Source organism: Saccopteryx leptura, chromosome 1 (assembly GCF_036850995.1).
Source record: "Saccopteryx leptura isolate mSacLep1 chromosome 1, mSacLep1_pri_phased_curated, whole genome shotgun sequence".
Lineage (NCBI taxonomy): Eukaryota > Metazoa > Chordata > Mammalia > Chiroptera > Emballonuridae > Saccopteryx > Saccopteryx leptura.
In genome coordinates, this window is record NC_089503.1 from 203,641,193 (window position 1) to 203,663,997 (window position 22,805).

The 22,805-nt window shown below is 41.7% G+C and overlaps 1 long non-coding RNA gene across 1 annotated transcript in view; it reads left to right on the forward strand.

Moving 5' to 3' along the window:
* Positions 1–22,275, forward strand: part of LOC136405637 (uncharacterized) — a 68,967-nt gene extending 46,692 nt beyond the window's left edge. The window contains exon 3 of the long non-coding RNA XR_010751549.1: positions 22,059–22,275. This is a non-coding gene — a long non-coding RNA (uncharacterized lncRNA). The remainder of the gene's footprint in view (positions 1–22,058) is intronic.
* The last annotated feature ends 530 nt before the right edge of the window (positions 22,276–22,805 follow it).

A 22,805-nucleotide genomic window follows, 5' to 3' on the forward strand; every position in this document is an offset into this window, starting at 1 on the left:
TCTCAAAACCAGCCTCTGCTCTCTACCCAACTCTCTCTCTTTCACTCAGCATCCACTGTCTACCCAACTCACTCTGTCCCATCCCGCTTTTGGTCTCTACCCAACTCTCCCTCTCCCAACCAGCCTCTGCTGTCTACCCTACTCTCTCTCTCACATCCCGCATTCGCTCTCTTTTCAACTCTCTCCCATCCAGCATCTGCTTTCTACCCAACTCTCTCTCTCTCCCACCCCGCATTTGCTCTGTACCCCACTCTCTCTCTCCCACCCAGCCTCTGCTCTTTATCCAACTTTCTCTCTTCAACCCCACATCTGCTCTCTACTCAACTTTCTCTCACACCCAGCCTCTGATTTTTACCCAACTCTCTCTCTCCCACCCCGCATCTGCTCTCGACCCAACTCTATTTCTCCCACTCAGCATCCGCTCTCTACCCAACTCTCTTTTCCCCACCCTGCATCTGCTTTCTACCCAGCTCTCTCTCTCCCACTCTGCATCTGCTCTCTACCCAACGCTCTTTCTCACACTCAGGCTCTGCTCTCTATCCAACACTCTCTCTCCAACCTCATATGCTGTCTACACAACTCTCTCGCACACCATATCTGCTCTTCACAAAACTCTCTCCCAATCAGCCTCTGCACTCTACCCAGCCCTCTCTCTCCCACTTTGCATCTGCTCTCTACTCAATGCTCTTTCTCCCACTCAGGCTTTGCTCTCTACCCAACACTCTCTCTCCAACCCCACATTCTCTCTACCCAACTCTCTCTTTCTCACCCAGCATCTGCTCTCTGCACAACTCCCTCTTACCCACCCAGCCTCTGCTTGCTATCTATCCTACTGTGTCTCTCCCAATCCACATCTGCTCTCTACCCAACTCTCTCTCTCTTACCCAGCCTCTGTTCTCTATCCAACTCTCTCTCTCCCATCCCACCTCTGCCCTCTACCAAACTCTCTCTCTTCCACTCAGCCTCTTCTCTCTACCCAACTCTCTCACTTCCACCCAGCATCTGCTCTCTACCCAACTCTCTCTCTCCCACCCAGTCTCTGTTCTCTGCCCAACTCTCTCTCCCCCACTGAGCCTCTGCCCTCTACCCAACTCTCTTTCTCCCTCCCAGCCTCTGCTCTCTATGCAACTCTTTTTCCCAGCCAGCCTCTGCTCTCTACCCAACTCTCTCTCTCTCACCCAGCCTCTGCTATCTACCCAACTCTCCCTCTCCCCCTCAGCCTCTGCTCTCTACCCAACTCTCTTTCTTTGACTCCACATCTGCTCTGTTCCCAACTCTCTCTCTCCCACCCAGCCTCAGCTCTTTACTCAACTTTCTCTCTCCCACCCAGCCTCTGCTCTCTACCCAACTGTGTCTCTCTTCCGCCCAGCCTCTCCTCTCCTGCTGCCATAAGATCAGTTCCTCCCTCCACACACTCTGTCCTCATTTCCCTCCCTAGCTCCTTCTGCGTATATGGGTTTCTATGGTTGGGAAAACATATGACCCTCTTGCTTGAATGAGTCTGTGTCGGCATGTTTTCTTCTTTCTATGACTTACGATCCACCTGGATTGTCCTGCCTCTTCAGATGCTCAGATGGTAGAAGATTTCAACCAAAATGCATTGAATTTCTGCCCTGTGTCGGCACTGATGTCATGAAAATGTAGAAGATAAAAGGCTTGCTTCTATTGACACACATTGATTAGCTGATGAGATCGACAGTGGAGCACTTGCAGAACAACATGGCGTCAACTATTACTGCAGTGTGGGTGGAGTCATGAGGTCACGAAGGAACAGTCATTACATCCGGCACGCACGAGGGTGGCAGGTTAGGGTTAGGTGAAGAAAGTTCTCCAGCAAGGCACTATGTGGGGTTGACTCACGAAGGATGAGGCAGCAAAAACATCCAAGGCCTCTGCTTCATGTATGGCATAGGAACATTCCACACTTCTCAGAAAAAGGTCTCATATGTTCCGCTCTACCTCTGGAAATAATAGTTGGCAAGATCAAACTAAAGTACAGGAGATGACGTCAGAGTAATGGCGGGGTAGGAAGCGATACCGATAAATATCCCCCAAAACTCAACAAGATCTTCAACCAGAAACAGAAAAACCTATACTTGGAGCTTCCAGATGCTTCGCAATACACCCAAAGGTATGATTGAGTGAAAAATTGGCTAAATATATAACCAAACCCCGAAGGAAATAGGGAGTAAGAAATGCTCCGCCTTCCTCACTAACCTAAACAGGGCGGCTTTCTCTGGTAACTGTGAATATAGAAACTGAGGCGGGCAAAGGGGGTGAATACATCCAGGCCGCGACACAAACAGCCGAACCAGGCTGTGGCACGGAGATCCAAGCCAAGGAAAATCTGATCCTGTGGCAACCCGGGCAATTCAAGCTAACACTCGCGCCAAACCCAAACAAAGAAAGACAAGCGGCGCGGACATTTTACCCGGTCTCCTGGTTGGTGCGCAGTTAGTGGGCGAGAGATTTCTTCCTAAGCCCCGGAAGTGGGTGCCCGTGTTGCCCCACGGAGAGGCAGGGTCAGAGGCCTTTCTGTGGGCCGAGGGCAGAGTCTCTGGGCAGCCCCAGCGCCCTGGGAAAGCCACGCACGGGAGGGAGTGAGAACTAATTCCAACGGTGGAGATTTTCCGTACTGGAGGGTGTTTCACTCAGAAGGAAACGTGGCCGGCCTCATATCCTGGTTTGCGCGCGCAGATAAGGAGTAAGCGATTCCTCCGAGTGCCTCGGCAGTGCGCGCCCGTGTTATCGCACAGAGGGGCAGAGTCAGGGGCCTTTGTGTGGGCCAAAGCGGAATCTCGGGCCGCCCCAGCGCCTTGCAAAAGCCGCGCACGGGGACGGAGCGAGACTCAATTCCAACGCTGCAACTTTTCCCTGCGGTTGGGGGTTTCACTCAGAGCGTGAGACTGCTGGCCGGATATCCTGGTCTGCGCGCGCAGCCAGTGAGTGAGAGTTTCCTCCAAGCGCCCCAGAAGTGGGCGCCCGCTTGTGTTACCGGACAGAGTGGCAGAGCCAGAGGTCTTTGAATGGCCGGAAAGCCCGCCTGATTATGCTAGCAGCTCTGACTGACTAAGCCTTACCCAGAGTCCTGTGCTGAGTGGAAATAGAGTGGGGAGTTGCCAGCTCTTTGAGCCTCTTACTATCCAGGCAGAGGCAGCAGCAACCCCATAGCTGGATTATCAGGCTACTAATTGAGGAAGGAAAGACTAGGAGAAAGGCTCCAGAAACACGGACTCTCTCACTGTTGGAGCCTATAAATGCTAATAGCCTCGACTGCCAACGAGACTAAAGCACAATACATGACATTGCCATAGAGACTTATCAACTGCAAACCTCCACCTGAGCGTGGCAAAGGGGCAAAACCCGGGGTACAGAGTCACCGACCAGGAAGAGGGAGAGAAAAGAAAAAGCAAGAAGATAACCTCTCAAAATCAAGAATAATCTGCAGACTTTATAACCTATCCCATTTTATTATATTTGTTCGTTTGTTTCTCTTATCTTCATTCTTGATACTTTTTTTTTCCTCCTCCAATTTGGCCGATTAACTCTCTACCGGTCTTACTCTCTCCTCTCCTTGAACTACACTACCCATAAGTGTTACATCTCCCATTATCTTTTCTCTTCTCTTCCTTTCTCTCTATGAGGGTTGCACTCCAAAACCCTTAACTCTCTCTCTCTCTCTCCTTTCTTTTTTCTTCTTTTAGTGGTTCCCTCTTTTTTTTTCTCTCTCTCTCTTTCTTTTCTCCCTCTATATTAGTTTCTTCCTTTCTCCTTTACATCTCCTCTCATTCAAACCTCAATAACAAACAAATTATCTTATCTGGGACTCAAACTTATGTTTGTGGCATTTTGGGGGGGTTTTCTTCACCTTTTTAACTCACTAGCAGTGCTCCCATCCCTGGCTCTCCATATTATCTAGTTCTTGTTCCACTAAATACAATAGTAATTTTTTAATTTGTCCCCCCATTTTTCCGTTTTCCTCTTAATCCTCTCATCATAACTCTTAGACAACCAACACCTAAAAGCAAATCATTTTATTCTTGACCCAAATTTTTTCCTTATTTGCTTTTCGTGGGTCCATACGCTCTTTTTTTTCTTTTTTCTTTCTTTTTTTTTTTTTTTTGCCCCTTTATTACTTTTCCCCAATTCAGGCCCTCCATCACAGGCATTGTTTGTTATAATTCACAGTCCACCACAAGATTTTATCAAGAAAGAGGGGAGAGGGGAGGAGAGGAAAAAAGGAGGGGGGGAATAATTTCCTTTTTTTTTTTTTTAAATTTTTATTTTATTTTATTTTTCTTTATTTCATTATTAATTTTTTTTAAAAAAAAAACTCTTTTCGATTTTTTTTTTATTTTTTTAAACTTTTTATTCTTTATTAAATCTCATTAATACTATCAACAAAACCACCCTCAGATGCCATTAAGGAAGAGAAAATCGAATATCATGGATACAAAAGAAAGAGAGGTAACACAGCTAGATGAGGAAAAATCTATGGAGAAAAAATTTAATATATTGGAAACCTTGGAGCTAAATGACAGAGAATTCAAGATAGAAATCCTAAAAATCCTCCGAGATATACAAGAAAACACAGAAAGGCAATTTAGGGAGCTCAGAAAACAACTCAATGAACACAAAGAATATATGTCCAAGGAAATTGAAACTATAAAAACAAATCAAACAGAGATGAAAAACTCAATTCACGAGCTGAAAAATGAAGTAACAAGCTTAGCTAATAGAACAGGTCAGATAGAAGAGAGGATTAGTGAAATAGAAGACAAGCAACTTGAGGCACAACAGAGAGAAGAAGAAAGAGACTCAAAAATTAAAAAAAATGAGATAGCCCTACAAGAATTATCTGACTCCATCAAAAAGAATAACATAAGAATAATAGGTATACCAGAGGGAGAAGAGAGAGAAAATGGAATGGAGAACATACTCAAACAAATAATAGATGAGAACTTCCCAAGCCTGTGGAAAGAACTAAAGCCTCAAGTTCAAGAAGCAAACAGAACTCCAAGTTTTCTTAACCCCAACAAACCTACTCCAAGGCATATCATAATGAAATTGACACAAACCAACAGCAAAGAAAAAATTCTCAAGGCAGCCAGGGAAAAGAAGAATACAACATATAAAGGAAGGCCTATAAGATTATCATCAGATTTCTCAGCAGAAACTCTACAAGCTAGAAGAGAGTGGACCCCAATATTTAAAGTCCTGAAAGAGAGGAACTTTCAGCCACGAATACTATACCCATCAAAGCTATCCTTCAAATATGAAGGAGAAATAAAAACATTCACAGATACAGAAAAGATGAGGGAATTTACCATCAGAAAACCCCCACTCCAGAAATTACTAAAGGGGGTTCTCCAATCAGATACAAAGAACAAAAAAAAACAGAGCCACAAGTAAAAGCTCCAAGAAGAACACAATAAAACCAAATTTAAACTGTGACAACAACAAAATGAAAGAGGGGGAGAAGATGGAGATTAACAGTAGCAAAGGACGATGGAGTGCAAAAGTACTCACAAAATAGTTCGCTACAATGAACAGGGTAGGGACCCTTTTCATTATTCAAAGGTAACCACCATTGAAAAAACCACCACAGAAGCACATGAGATAAAAAAGATAGCAACAGTGGAAAGATGTATGGAATACAACCAAATAAAAACAAAAGATAGAAAAACGAAAGAGAAGGATCAAACAAGACACAAAACTAACAGAAAGCAAGATATAAAATGGCAATAGGGAACTCACAAGTATCAATAATTACACTAAATGTAAACGGATTAAACTCACCAATAAAAAGGCACAGAGTAGCAGAATGGATTAAAAAAGAAAATCCAACTGTATGCTGCCTACAGGAAACTCATCTAAGTAACAAGGATAAAAACAAATTCAAAGTGAAAGGCTGGAAAACAATACTCCAAGCAAATAACATCCAAAAAAAAGCAGGTGTAGCAATACTCATATCGGATAATGCTGACTACAAGACAGGAAAAGTACTCAGAGACAAAAATGGCCATTTCATAATGGCTAAGGGGACACTGAATCAAGAAGACATAACAATTCTTAATATATATGCACCAAACCAAGGAGCACCAAAATATATAAGACAGCTACTTATTGATCTTAAAACAAAAACTGACAAAAATACAATCATACTTGGAGACCTCAATACACCGCTGACGGCTCTAGATCGGTCATCCAAACAGAGAATCAACAAAGACATAGTGGCCTTAAACAAAACACTAGAGCACCTGGATATGATAGACATCTACAGGACATTTCATCCCAAAGTGACTGAGTATACATTTTTCTCCAGTGTACATGGATCATTCTCAAGAATTGACCATATGTTGGGCCACAAAAACAACATCAGCAAATTCAGAAAAATTGAAGTTGTACCAAGCATATTTTCTGATCATAAAGCCTTGAAACTAGAATTCAACTGCAAAAAAGAGGAAAAAAATCCCACAAAAATGTGGAAACTAAACAACATACTTTTAAAAAATGAATGGGTCAAAGAAGAAATAAGTGCAGAGATCAAAAGATATATACAGACTAATGAAAATGACAATACGACATATCAGAATCTATGGGATGCAGCAAAAGCAGTGATAAGAGGGAAGTTCATATCACTTCAGGCATATATGAACAAACAAGAGAGAGCCCAAGTGAACCACTTAACTTCCCACCTTAAGGAACTAGAAAAAGAAGAACAAAGACAACCCAAAACCAGCCGAAGAAAGGAGATAATAAAAATCAGAGCAGAAATAAATGAATTAGAGAACAGAAAAACTATAGAAAAAATTAATAGAACAAGGAGCTGGTTCTTTGAAAAGATCAACAAAATTGACAAACCCTTGGCAAGACTTACCAAGGAAAAAAGAGAAAGAACTCATATAAACAAAATCCAAAATGAAAGAGGAGAAATCACCACGGACACCGTAGATATACAAAGAATTATTGTAGAATACTATGAAAAACTTTATGCCACTAAATTCAACAACCTAGAAGAAATGGATAAATTCCTATAACAATACAACCTTCCTAGACTGAGTCAAGAAGAAGCAGAAAGCCTAAACAGACCTATCAGTAGAGAAGAAATAGAAAAAACCATTAAAAACCTCCCCAAAAATAAAAGTCCAGGCCCTGACGGCTATACAAGCGAATTTTATCAAACATTCAAAGAAGACTTGGTTCCTATTCTACTCAAAGTCTTCCAAAAAATTGAAGAAGAAGCAATACTTCCAAACACATTTTACGAAGCCAACATAACCCTCATACCAAAACCAGGCAAGGATGGCACAAAAAAAGAAAACTACAGACCAATATCTCTAATGAATACAGATGCTAAAATACTAAACAAAATACTAGCAAATCGAATACAACAACATATTAAAAAAATAATACATCATGATCAAGTGGGATTCATCCCAGAATCTCAAGGATGGTTCAACATACGTAAAACGGTTAATGTAATACACCATATCAACAAAACAAAGAACAAAAACCACATGATCTTATCAATAGACGCAGAAAAGGCTTTCGATAAAATACAACACAATTTTATGTTTAAGACTCTCAACAAAATGGGTATAGAAGGAAAATATCTCAACATGATAAAGGCCATATATGATAAACCATCAGCTAACATCATATTAAATGGCACTAAACTGAAGGCTTTCCCCCTTAAATCAGGAACAAGACAGGGTTGTCCACTCTCTCCACTCTTATTTAATGTGGTACTAGAGGTTCTAGCCAGAGCAATCAGACAAGACAAAGAAATAAAAGGCATCCATATCGGAAAAGAGGAAGTAAAGGTATCACTTTTTGCAGATGATATGATACTATACATCGAAAACCCCAAAGAATCCACAAAAAGACTACTAGAAACAATAAGCCAATACAGTAAGGTCGCAGGATACAAAATTAACATACAGAAGTCAATAGCCTTTCTATATGCCAACAATGAAACAACTGAGAAGGAACTCAAAAGAATAATCCCCTTCACGATTGCAACAAAAAAAATAAAATACTTAGGAATAAACATAACAAAGAATGTAAAGGACTTATATAATGAAAACTATAAACCATTGTTAAGGGAAATCAAAAAAGATATAATGAGATGGAAGAATATACCTTGTTCTTGGCTAGGAAGAATAAATATAATCAAGATGGCTATATTACCCAAAGCAATATACAAATTTAATGCAATTCCCATCAAACTTCCAATGACATTTTTTAAAGAAATAGAGCAAAAAATCATCAGATTTATATGGAACTATAAAAAACCCCGAATAGCCAAAGCAATCCTAAAGAAAAAGAATGAAGCTGGGGGCATTTCAATACCTGACTTCAAACTCTATTATAGGGCCACGACAATCAAAACAGCATGGTATTGGCAGAAAAATAGACACTCAGACCAATGGAACAGAATAGAAAGTCCAGAAATAAAACCACATATATATAGTCAAATAATTTTTGATAAAGGGGCCAACAACACACAATGGAGAAAAGAAAGCCTCTTCAATAAATGGTGCTGGGAAAACTGGAAAGCCACATGCAAAAGAATGAAACTGGACTACAGTCTCTCCCCCTGTACAAAAATTAACTCAAAATGGATCAAAGATCTAAATATAAGACCTGAAACAATTAAGTACATAGAAGAAGACATAGGTACTCAACTCAGGGACCTGGGTTTTAAAGAGCATTTTATGAATTTGACTCCAATGGCAAGAGAAGTGAAGGCAAAAATTAATGAATGGGACTACATCAGACTAAGAAGTTTTTGCTCAGCAAGAGAAACTGATAACAAAATAAACAGAAACCCAACTAAATGGGAAATGATTTTTTCAAACGACAGCTCAGATAAGGGCCTAATATCCAAAATATACAAAGAACTCATAAAACTCAACAACAAACAAACAAACAATCCAATAAAAAAATGGGAAGAGGATATGAATAGACACTTCTCCCAGGAAGAAATACAAATGGCCAACAGATATATGAGAAGATGCTCATCTTCTTTAGCTATTAGAGAAATGCAAATCAAAACGGCAATGAGATACCACCTCACACCTGTTCGATTAGCTGTTATTAGCAAGTCAGGTAACAGCAAATGTTGGAGAGGCTGTGGAGAAAAAGGAACCCTCATACACTGTTGGTGGGAATGTAAAGTAGTACAACCATTATGGAAGAAAGTATGGTGGTTCCTCAAAAAACTGAAAATAGAACTACCTTATGACCCAGCAATCCCTCTACTGGGTATATATCCCAAAAACTCAGAAACATTGATACGTAAAGACACATGCAGCCCCATGTTTATTGCAGCATTGTTCACAGTGGCCAGGACATGGAAACAACCAAAAAGCCCATCAATAGACGACTGGATAAAGAAGATGTGGCACATATACACTATGGAATACTACTCAGCCATAAGAAATGATGACATCGGAACATTTACAGCAAAATGGTGGGATCTTGATAACATGATACGAAGCGAAATAAGTAAATCAGAAAAAAACAGGAACTGTATTATTCCATACGTAGGTGGGACATAATAGTGAAACTAAGAGACATTTATAAGAGTGTGGTGGTTACGGGGGGGAGGGGGGAATGGGAGAGGGATAGGGGGTGGGGAGGGGCACAAAGAAAACAAGATAGAAGGTGACAGAGGACAATCTGACTTTGGGTGGTGGGTATGCAACATAATTGAATGACAAGATAACCTGGACTTGTTATCTTTGAATATATGTATCCTGATTTATTGATGTCACCCCATTAAAAAAATAAAATTATATAAAAAAAAACAAAAAAAAACTAAAGTACAGAAGGAAGATATTAATGGGACCCGCAGAGACAGACATGGTGCCTTGAGATAGTAGTCCCTGCCTGAATGGTCCGGTGTGCATGCCCATCAAGAGCCAATGAAGGGGATTTTAATGACATTAACGTTCTGATTACTGTGGAGTGCTCTGCTTGTTAAACTATTCTTCAATAGATTAAAAAAATATTTCATTAAAGTAATGGGAAACCAAAACCATTTCTTATTTATGATATTAAAAAAATATGTTTCTCCTGCCTTCAAACAATAGTTGTCTGTTGATGACTCTCAAATCTATCTGTCTCTAGTCATTCATTCTCACTTTTACTCTCATCCCTGATTGAAACCTCTTATAGGACACTTCTAATGAGAAGTTCTGTCATCACCTCAGTGTCCACATGTCCAAAACCAAATTAATATTACCCAAGAATCCGAAATCTCTCCCCAAATCTCAATTTCTGTTATCAATAGCGTCAATGCTGTAGGCCCCTAAGATTTTTCCATACTGAAAACAAGTTACAGCAGAAAAAATTCTGGAATACTGATCTGGATTGGAGGATGTTGTTTATGTCCTGCCACTGACATTTACGTAATTTTGGTGAATGCACATAGCCTTCAGGATCTCTTTCCTCGTGTTTGGGACGAAGGTCCTGGACTGGAAGCGAGGTGATGCACTCAACTATCTTGACAAACGTGTTCTCGGCATCTACGATATGTCAGTTGGTCATCAGCGGAGCCCGCCGTGGGGATATGATGTTGCCAGAGCCCTGCAGTGATCCTGGCGTCCCTCACCGGTTCTCTAACCATCCCCTGCATCAGTCCATCACTAGGCCCATTGATGCTGTCCTCGCAGTGTCTCTGATTGGGCCCTTCCTCCTGTTTCCTGCTGCTCTCACTTCCGTCACCCCTGGATGCTGGGGTGCCGCTGGGACCTCCTGCCTACCTCTTCCGGTCTCCCCGCGATCTTGCCCGGTAACTCTCCTCCTGACTAATCTAATACTTTCTCTTCTCTCTTGTAAATGATGGCCCATTTTGTAGACTGTTGTCCAGGGTCTTCTCTGTCATTGGTCCTTCCTTCCTGTCTCATTTTATATATTTGTGTCCCAACATGAAGCTCCTTGTTCGTATGGTCAGGGTCAGTCTCGTCATGCTTCCCCAAGCACAACACCCACTTGCATCTCCACGCCGGCCACGTGCCTGGTCCTGGGATGCTTCTCCGACCTCACCTCCTGCCCGACCCCAGTCCTGTGAGTCTCGGGGAGCCAAGGCCCCTACTGTGCTTTCTGTATGTTTTGGATATTTGGCTACAGAATATTATAGCATCTCCATTTGTTAAATGTGTAGCTCTCACAGCTTCAATATATTTGGGAGCTCTTTAAGCACAGGTCCTGCATCAGACATTTCTTTTATGGCCCAGGCCAAGCCCAGGAACATGAAAGTCAAGGTGAAGACAGACTGAATTCCTAAGTCTGAGTTCTTAACACAGCTTCAACTTTTCCTAGCTGTGTGGCCATAGGAGATGTACTCATCCTCTCTCAGCTTCTGTTTTCTTATTTGTAAAATTGGTACAATTATATCAGCCTCAGTTACTTAACAGTTATTATGAGTACAGGGTTTGGAACAGATTTTTAAATATAGTGAGTGCTCAAGAAGTGATTACCATTATTTTATTGGATTATTACTAAAATTAAATGAGATAATTAACATAAAACCCTCAGAATAGTGCCTGGCCTGTAGTAAGTATTCCATACATATTGGCTTGGTTATTATTATTCTGCTTAACAGGCGAAGAGACTTTGTGGAAAAGAAAATGGCCCGAGTCATAATTATTGTCAAATATTTAAAATTTATGAGGAAGCCTTATAATGTTCTTTTTTTTTTTTTTTTTTTTAAAGATGAAGAAACTGGGGTTTAAAGAGTTTCAATAACTTGAGGAAGCTGAACACCTAGGAAGTGAGGGAGCCGCTTAACCCACCCAGGATTCCCGGCTGTGGAATCTGTGTCTTTTACACGGTTGTTACGCTTCTGATCCTGAACTTGGCAGTGTGGAGAAAAGTTTGATCTGGTTGTGAAAACCAACATGGAATTTGGATTCCCAAAGTCCTGGTTCCAACCCTGGCTTTCCCACTTACTCGAGCAGGATATTCAATCCTTCAGAGGTTATGTTTCCTTATCTGTGAGATGGGGACAGTAATACCTCCTTCGTAGGATTGTGGTGGGAATTAAGAAGTAACCTAAGTGAAGCTTCTAGCACTAGGCATGGCCTTTGTAGGCTTCAATACATTTTCTATTCCTCTTTCTTTCTCTCCCTCTTGAACATCTGAGCTAAAGGTGATATGTTTTAAATGTGTTCATCTGTGATGTGAGTTAAGATGCAACGTTGAGACCAGAGAAGTAGCCTGCAAGAGTCCGTGTTCCATTGACCCGACTCCGTGTTATAAATAACCAAACATGACTGGCATTCATGACATGTGAACACCTGGCAGAATTTATTCACAATCAGTTTCAAAGCTGTGTTTCTAATTGGATGGAGTTCTTTCTATAAGCTGTGGCACGTGCCATTGGGGAAAGTCTTTTGCCAAGCAGATGGGGTTGAGTAAGGAATTTGAGGTTGCAAATATAGACTGAGCTGGGAGTCTGGTTGTGCATGTGAGGAGCAGAGAATGCCTGGACTTTGAGCAAGCCCTTCTGTGAGCCTCTTGAAGGTCATAGCCCTCTTTGAAGAGCTCGCCACTAGAATTTTCCTAGGATTGCTTTATTTTAGTCTTTGCACTGAGCTGGTGATGACACAATCTGTGGTTGAGAATAGCATGCATAGTTAGGTTAGAGGCAACAAGAATCTCCCCAGATGTTAATAATGCCAGCGAGCAGGAATTTGTAAAGAGGAAGTCCCTTCCCAAACTTGATTCCTCAGTGGGTACAAGTGACACAATACGTTTCAACAGTCAGGAAGAGAAAACATCGGCCTCTTGAGCATGTTGTCATCTTCAAGCAGGCAGTACACAGGCTGCACTTTCCTTTTCTTCCTTTTAAAATTTTAATCAGGACGTGTTATCTGACACTGAGTGCAGGATCTGCTGCAGCCTGACTGCACCCTCGGAGGGGCATCTGCTGACCAGGGCAGCGAGCCCAGCCACATTCAGGGTTCTCATGAGCTTGCCTGTCCCATTTCACACCTGAGCTCTCGTCTCAAAGACTCTTCCTAACACAACCCTATCCCTTGTCATGGGACTAATTTAGGAGTAAAATTATTTGCCAAATATGTCCTGGTGAGTCATTTGAATCAACATATTTGAAATATTTTATATCCATGATAGAATGAAAGCAGTTGGTCATTAAAAATAAAACCTTCAAAATAGCTACATAAGAAAAATGTGGGTGATTTTATCAGAGAGATTAAACAAGTAGAGCTCTGAACTTAGGTCGAGCTCAGATCCTGGCTCAGTCACTTAATAGCTGTGCCGCCTTGGTCAGGCTGCTTAATCTCTCTGAGCCTCATAGGGCCACCGTGAGGATTAAATGAGACAATATATATTAAGCCATAACATAGGGCCTGACCAGGCAGTGGTGCAGGGGATAGAGCATTGGCCCGCGATGCTGAGGACCCAGATTCGAAACCCCGAGGTCGCTGGTTTGAGCGTGGGCTCTTTTGGTTTAAGAGCAGGCTCACCAGCTTGAGCGCAGGATCACTGGGTTGAGTGTGGGATCATAGGCATGACCTTGGCTTGAAGCCCAAGGTTGCTGGCTTGAGCATGGGGTCACTGGCTTAGCTGGAGCCCACACCCCAGTCAAGGCATATATGAGAAAGCAGTCAATGAACAACTAAGTTGCTTTTCATCTCTTTCTTCCTGTCAGTCTGTCCCTGTCTCCCACTTCTTTTGCTAAAAAAAAGAAAAGTGAAAAAAAAAGAAGCCATAACAGAGGGTCTGACATGGAGTGCCTCTCAATAAATGTCAGCTATTTTTACCATTGTTAACATCAGGGTTCAATGGTCTGCAAGGTTGGAGTCTCCATGAGGGAAATGAGATGGCATTTAAAAAGTGCCTGAACTTGAAGCTGACTAAGCATATTCTTTTGAAGAAATTTGCTTGTCTGAAAAGAAAATGTTTGGATGGAGAACCTGGGTCTCTTTTTGTGTCCTTTGAGTGGCTAGGAGAACCACAGAGGGGGAAAGGAGTTGGGAGAAACTGTTGTCATCTTTATAATCCTACACTTGTAGTTCAGTGAAAAGATGACACCTGAAAGAGAGACATTCAGGCTAGATTTCCTCAAACACCAACTTCCATACAAAATCTGTGAGAATTTCATCTATCTGTTCATCCATTGATCCATTATCCATTCACCATCCATCCATACATCCATCTATACATCCATCCATACACCATCCATCCACCATCCATCCATCCATCCACCATCCATCCATACATCCATCCATCCATACATACATACATATACATACATCGTCCATCCATCCATCCATCCATCCATCCATCCATCCATCCATCCATCGCCATTCATTCATCCATCATCCATTCATTCATTCACTGTCCATTCATCCATCCATCCACCATCCATCCACCATCCATCCATCCATCCATCCATCCATCCATCGCCCATTCATTCATCCATTGTCCTCCATTCATTCATTGTCCATCCATCCATCCATCCATTCATCCATTGTCCATCCATTCATTCATTGTCATCCATGCCAGCATTTGTTGATCACCTACTATATTTCAGGAACTGGGAATTTTGCTGAAGCTACAAAGATGAACAAAACTAAGTCCCATCCCTTAGGGCATTTACTGACTAGTAGGGGAGACAGATATAAAAACAAATGGTTTTAAGGCATTTACTGACTAGTAGGAGAGATAGATATTTAAAAAATGGTTTTAAAAAAATAATAGAGGAACATACACCAGCAAGGGAACTCCAGGGAACATATTGTCTTTATTTGGCTTTTACTGAATTCTAATAATTGTACAAATGTCAATGCATCATTGTAAGTAATAATTCTTTTTAATATGTAGGTCTTTTGCATCTAGCTTTTTTCACTTAGCATAATGTTGTTACTTTTTTAAAGATTTTTAAATATATTGATTTTACAGAGAGAGGAGATGGTGGGGGAAGGAAAGAAGTATCAATTCATGGTTGCTTCACTTTAGTTGTTAGTTGCCTGCTTGTCATATGTGCCTTGACTGGGCAAGCCCAGGGTTTCAAACCAGCGATCTCAACATTCCAGATTGACGATCTAGCCACTGTACCACCATAGGCCAGGCAAACAATTTTTGAGAAGAAAATAAAGGGGGGGGGGGCGCAGATACTTCTACTTCAAATGTATTCATCTATTGCGTGACAAATTCTAAACTGTATACCTTGCCCTTAACACAGTACAGATGTTAGAAGATTCTAAAGCAATCTCTCAGCACAGTGTTCCAACGTGCCTTCCTCTGGAGAGGCATGTAAAGTTTTAGGGACAGTCCACCAGGGGTTAGCCTCTGGAAGTTGTCCGAGATGGCACTACCTGATGGGCGAGGACTCACAGGTGGCACAGAGGAAGGTGGTGATTGAGCATAGAGCTGAGAGTAGGCAGAGCCTCGAGAAGTGGACCCAAATTTCCCACGTTCCCAGCCCGGGTGAGAGAGAGTCCCAGAGACTGAGAGAAGAGCTCAGACCTCATCCTAGACACTCCCCTCTGTCTTCTGAATGAGGAGCCCCTGACCCCACTTCAGGAAGCTGGTGTCTCAGGACAGAATAATTGATTAGGAGCCTTCCCCTGTGGTGACGCTTGGAAAAGCCCAGGGTTCAAAGTGTGGGAGATGAACCAACCACTGGGCTCCTGGTGGGAGCTCATCGGTGCCCCGGGGTCACGTGGTTACTTGTGAAAAGACACATCCTTGTCCACTTCAAAATAAATAACACTTCAAAGGTGATAATCCAGCATTTGTGTGGATGGCTGTGTGCTTCCTTATGAGCTGTGGATGGAGCTGAAACTAGCAGGAGTCAGGCAGCTTTCTGGACAGCAGATCAAACCTAGGAGTGTGTTGTTGATTTCAGTGTAAGGTCGGTGCTAGTGGAAAGGTCTCTAGTTTTCTGGAGCGTGAGAGGCGCCATGACTTCTGGGAGGAAACAGGGACTTTGGACTTCTACTGGCTATTCCTTCCTGTAGAGAAATTTACTTTGGATAAATGACGCCCACAAGCCTACAAAAACAGTGAGAACAGATATTTTACCTCAGTGGTTATTGTGAGTAATCAATTATGTGAATGACCCAAAACAATGCCTGGCAAAGCAAGGATTTACTTGCAGAGTTTGCCTGCTGGCTACGGCAGCCAGTCATTAACTACTTCTCCAGTGACCCCCTCTCAGGGTCTAACTGATGAGCCTTTACTCAGTGTTTACTGTGTGCCAGCTTACACAGGCTGTCTTGTTCACGCCTTATAATAAGCTGTTGGGATAACAGTGTTATCCCTATTTTATGGGTTGATAAGGCAACTGAGGCTCAGACAGGTTCTGTAATTTACTCAAGTTCACAAGTGTTAGAGCTAGAACTCCCTCCTAGGTAGTCTGACTTTGGATCATGTCGCTAAGCAGATGAGTGGACTGTAAGTGAGGATACCCAGAACTGTGCATCCTCTCCTGCACTGTGAGGACCACTTGTAGGCTGTGGTCAAGTGAGCTCTGAAGGGAATAGGCTACCATTCAGGCATTGGATGGGATTACAGGTTTGTGAACATTAGGCACGGAATCGTAAGCAATGAATTAGGGTGCCCATAGGCTGGCAAGGGGCTGTATTCTGTGAATTTAAGTGTAGTGTTAAGGGTAGGCAGAGTAAAGGACATAGAAGGACTGTCCACAGTCATGCACCTGATGGCTACCATGTGTTGAGCAAACTAGTGTGTGAGGCTTGCTCACTTGCACTTTGCCTGATTGGTGCATGTGTAGGGGGTAGCACCACGTGTGTACAGTCTGTGTATGGCTGCAGGTGCTTGTTCTCAGGGCAGCAGATTGTAGATTGCAGATTGCCTGCCACCATTGGGAGGGGCCGTTTTTTGCTATTGTTTGCCCTGGAAAAGGGTGTTTCCCCTCCTGGCCTGTTTGCTTATCGGCTCAGAGGGAGAGAGAGAAGGGGTTTCCCCTGACTGCTTGCTGGTCAGCCATTGCGGGACTCTAATAAAGGGAATGGCCCACCATTTTTCAGCTTCACAGTTTCTGTACCATCTGCTTGAATCCAGTGTGAATCTGCCTGGCCACGGCCACCAGCCTTACATTTAACTAGAAAGTCGGGGAAAGGCTGGTGTTGTTGGGTCCTTTTCTCTTCAAATTCTTTGAGTGAAAGGAGAGCAAACTATGGTCAGTGACATCTCATGTGTACCCATAGGCTGATGGAATTTATGATATAGTTTTTATCACTCTTTCTTTTCTATTTTTTTATTTAGAAATTAACTTTAATTGGGTGACATTGATCAATAAGAGTTTATAGGTTTCAGGTGAACATCTCTATAGCATGTGAACTGTTGATTGTGTTGTGTGCCCATCACCCAAAGTCAGATCATTTTCTTTCACCTATATTTGTCCCTCTTTACTCCCCTGCCCCACTCCTCTCCCCCTGGTAACCACTTCACTTTTATTTGTGTCTGTGAGTCTCAGTTTTATATTCCACCTATGTGTGAAATCATATAGTTCTGAGCTTTCTCTGATTTACTTATTTTATGTAGTATAATATTCTTAAGGTTCATCCCTGTTGTTGTGAATGGCAACATCATCATTTCTTATGGCTAAGTAGTATTCCATTGAATAAATGTACAACTTCTTTATCCAGTCCTCTATTGAGGGACACTTTGGTTGTTTCCATGTCTTGGCCACCATGAATAATGCTGTGATGAACATGGGGCTGCATATGTCTTTGTGTACCAATGTTTTCAAGTTCTTTGGGTAGATACCCAGTAGAGGGATTGCTGGGTCATATGGTAGTTCTATTCTTAATGTTTTTAGGAACTACAATACTTTCTTCCATAATGGCTGTATGAGTTTATGTTCCCAACAGACATGAATGAGGGTTCCTTTTCCTCCACAGCCTCTCCAACATTTGTTATTACCTGTCCTGTTGATAACAGCCAATCTAACAGGTATGAGATGGTATCTCATTGTAGTGAAACTAGTGAAGATGAGCATCTTTTTATATATCTCTTGGCCATTTGTGTGTCTTCTGGGGAGAAGTGTCTGTTCAGGTCCTTTCCCCGTTTTTCAATTGGATTGTTTGCTTATTTGTTGCTGAGCTTTGTGAGTTCTTTATATATTTATATATTTTGGATATTAACTCCTTATTGGAGTTCTTGTTTGTAAATATCATCTCCCATTTGGTTGTCCGTCTTATTGTTTTGTTGTCAGGTTTTTTTGTTTGTTTGTTTGTTTATGCTGTGAAGAAGCTTTTTAGTTTGATATAGTCCCATTTATTTATTTTTGCCTTTACTTCCCTTGTTTTTGGGGTCAAATTCATAAAATGCTGTCTATGGCCAAAGTCCATAAGTTTAGTACCTATGTTTTCTGCTATGTAACTTATTGTTTCAGAATTTTTTTTATTTTTATTTTTTGTGACAGAGACACAGAGGGACAGAGAGAAAAACAGGTAGAGACAGACAGACAGAAAGGGAGAGAGATGAGAAGCATCAATTCTTCATTGAAACACCTTAGTTGCTCATTGATTGCTTTCTCATATGTGCCTTGACCGGGGGGGGGGGGGGGGGCTACAGCAGACCGAGTGACGCCTAGCTCAAGTCAGCGACCTTGGGCTTGAGCTAGTAAGCCTTGCTCAAACCAGATGAGCCCACGCTCAAGCTGGCAACCTTGGGGTTTCAAACCTGGGTCCTCCGCATCCCAGTTTGACGCTCTTTCCACTGCACCACTGCCTGGTCAGGCTGTTTCAGGTTTTATATTTAGGTCTTGATCCAGATATTTGATCCATTGTGAATTAATTTTTCTGTATGGGGACAAACTGTAGTCATTTCATCTTTTTGCATGTGGCTTTCCAATTTTCCCAGCACCATTTATTGAAGAGGCTTTCTTTTCTACATTGTGTGTTTTTGGCTCCTTTGTCAAAGATTATTTGTCCATACATATGTGGTTTTATTTCTAGGCTCTTAATTCTGTTCCATTGGTCTGTATGTCTGTTGTTTGCCAATACCATGCTGTTTTTATTATTGTGGCTCTGTAGTATAATTTGATTCAGGTAATGTCCTACATTAGGGTCCATTTTTTCCCCCCTCCAGATTGCTTTGGCTATTCAGGATCTTTTATGATTCCATACAGTCTGGTGATTTTTTGTTCTATTTCTTTAAAAAATGACATTGGGGTTTTAAGAGGATTGCATTAAATTTGTATATTGCTTAGGTTAATATGGCCATTTTTTGTTGATTCTTTTGATCCATGAACATGGAATATTTTTCCATTTCATTGTGTCTTTTTCAATTTCTTTTAATAATGTTTTATAGTTTTTAGTATGTAGGTCCTTCACATCCTTTGTTAAGTTTATTCCTAGGTATTTATTGTTGTTGTTGCAATTGTAAAAGGAATTTTTTTTCAATTCATTTTCTGAAGTTTCATTGTTGGCATATAGGAAAGCAGTAGACTTTTGTATATTGATTTTGTATCCTGCGACTTTACTGTATTTGTTTCTAATAGTTTTTCAGTAAAGTCTTTGTGATTTTCTGTATACAGGATCATGTCATCTACAAAAAGCTATACCTCTACTTCCTCTTTTCTAATGTGGATGCCTTTTATTTCTTTTTCTTGCTTGATTGCTCTGCTGAGGACTTCCAGTACTATGTTGAATAAGAGTGGAGAAAGCGGGCATCCTTGTCTTGTTCCTCATTTTAGAAGAAAAGCTCTCAGTTTTTCACCATCTAGTTTAATATTGGCTGATAGTTTGTCATATATGGCCTTTTAAACCATATGTTTTGCTCCACAGGATGTACTCCCCCCCAAAAGTGGAGGGAAAAATGCCCATGCATCTTATGGAGTAAAAAATACGGTATTTTATTAAATATTTTAATACACCATTTGGTTCAGAATATGTTTTTCCTTATTTTCTTCCTTAAAACCTTAGGTGTGTCTTATGGTCAAGTGCGTCTTATGGAGACAAAAATACGAGATGTTGAGGTACTTTCCTTCTATACCCATTTTATTGAATGTTTTAAACATAAATGTATGTTGTATCTTATCAAATGCCTTTTCTGTGTCTATTGATAGGATCATATGAGTTTTGTTCTTTGTTTTGTTGATGTGGTATATTACGTTGATTGGTTTCTGTACGTTGAACCATCCTTGTGCTTCTGAAATGAATCCCACTTGATTGTGATGTGTTATTTTTGTAATGTATTGTTGTGTTCAATTTGCTAGTGTTTTGTTTAGGATTTTTCCATCTGTATTCATTAGATATATTGGTCTGTAATAGTCTTTTTTGTGTTAACCTTGCCTGGTTTTGGTATGAGGGTTATGTTGGCCGCATAAAATGTGTTAGAAAGTATTGCTTCCTGTTCTGTTTTTTGGAAGACTTTGAGAAGGATAGGTACAAAGGTTCTTTGCTCACTATCCAGGCTGGTGAGAAGGGTGTGTCCGGGAACTCAAAGAGGCCAGTTCACTCTGTGTAGTCTGAAGATGTCACAATTGCTTTGATTGAGACAACTTTAATTTTTTCTTATAATTTTATATCATCCTAGACTTTAGTCTGAGACATAGACTCAGTTTGGTTCCTTTTCCTGAACTACAGGTTATCATAAGTGTGTTTAGTGATACCACAGGTATACCTGATTGGACAGATATTAAACATCTACTTAGGCTTTCTACCCTGCCAAATATTGGGTAGGATATGAAGAAAGTGGAAACTCCTTCATCTCTTAACTTTGATGAAAGAGAAAACCAAAACACTACTGGCTAAGATTACTTGCTGTTTTAACGATTAAGATCAGACCTAGCAAAATGGAGTTAATTGAAACATTTTATGAGGAAACTCATGAAGTTTTACTGACAAAACAACCTCAACATTTACAGGTCTGAACACTTGACATTTGGATATGAGCCTAACTGAATAGTTCTGAATAGAGAATGATGATTAATAATAACTATTTCTCCAACGAGGTTGACACATTTAGGAGAGATGAGTCAAGGTTCTTTTTAAGTTTTAGCACACTTACTAATAGACTGGATGAAGGCATAAATGATATGTGATACAAGTAGTCACTGAAACCTACTCATGATAATGAAAGGCAAGTGGTGCTGGGTTGCTTCTGTGTCGCCCAAGGGAAGTCAACTGCTGTCTTTGGGCTCAGATAAAACATTCCAAAAAAATTATCGAAAGCTTACGATTTTCCATGCATTTGCTAAGAGATTTATATGCGTCATATCATTTGGTTCTTACCATAATCCTGCGAGGTAGACACTATTATCATCTACATTTAATCCTGAAGAAATGACAGCTCAGAGAGGCCAACTTACTCAAGTTTATTCAGCTACTAAGTGATAAACCCAGAGTTCAAACCCCTGAATCTCTGACTCCAAGGCTAATAAATACCTTGAGCCACTCCTCCTGCCTTGTTTACGAGGATGGTGGTTGGGAATAATGTGGGATTTCTGTGTGCAGCAAACCTCCGAGATGAGGTTCCAAAGTCATCTAAACTCATGAGGGTTTGGTGTGACTTGTTATGTGGAGGCAGCTAATGCTGTTTCTCTAGTCAGTGTTGGGTCCATTGCAAATGTCCCACAGGCGCAGGTGGTCAAGCTGATGTCTTGAGCTCAGGCAGAGGTGGTGGGCAGAGGGGGGGAGGCTCAGTGCCAAAGGGAGAACCTGGGGGGGACACTGGGTTGCAGTGACAGCCTGAGGAGCCTGCCCCCTCTCCTAACCCATGCTATGGTCTTTTCAGCTCAGATGGATTAAATCTTTGGACGGACGGACTTCTCAGTCTCTGGTATTTCTTAAGTCAGTGGAGTATTTCACAAGCGTCTGAGTTAGAGGCATAATCAACCTGTCTTCCAATCGATTCCCTCCTTCAGAGGCTGTAGACTGATGGGTGTGTTGACCTTTGGATTCTGTGGATTAAGGACTGTAGTGAATAGTTACTAGGATTTTTTTTTTCATTCTCTGCTTCTCTCTCTCTCTCTCTCTCTCTCTCTCTGCCCTTCTAATTGTTCCATGGTACCTCTAATGTACTCCTTTCTCCTCCTCCTTGTTCAGGCCTTCTTTCCCAGCAACCTCTGAGAGATGGTGTCGAGTGGTCTTATCAGCGCCACCTCATAACCCAGGTCCCTGCGGAGCCGATTTCCTCGTGGCTTCTTCAGTGGAGATGTGCTGGCAATGCCGAGTGGCCCGCGCTGCTGTCTGACCAGGCCCCCGACCTACGTACTCAAGACCAGCAGCCCCTGGGCTCCCGTGGTTCACACCGGTGTTTGTGGCCTAGTACAAATCAGACCTTCGTCTTTTTCAAGAAGTGTCAGCACTCACACAAGTGCAGTATGAGTGAGCAACGCTTATTTTTATCATTCCATTTAAATAATATAATTTATGATCATAAATTTACATGTTGTTCCACGGCAGATTAAGCCATACCAGGCTGGGCTCCAAGCACACCGTGTATTCCCTTGTGAATATTATCTTTTTCACAGAAACTCTTAGGAGGGACCTAGACTGTATTTTGCATTTTAAGAAGTCATTTATTTTCAGAGCCTTCGGGGACCCAACCACTCTGATTATTTGTCCCGTCTTCCCAAGATCCCATGGGGCTGGCAGAGCCAGGCCGGATGGGACGGTGAAGTTCATGTGTTTGTTCGCTGCATACTTACGGACGCCCTCCCTGGCCCGGGCCCTGTGGTGTGTTGGGCTCGTGGGGAGACTGGGAATGGATGGGATCAATGCTTTGGCTGTTCAATGTGTCACCTGACTCCACACCGAAGAGCCCAGGTGTCCAGCAGTCGACACAAGGGG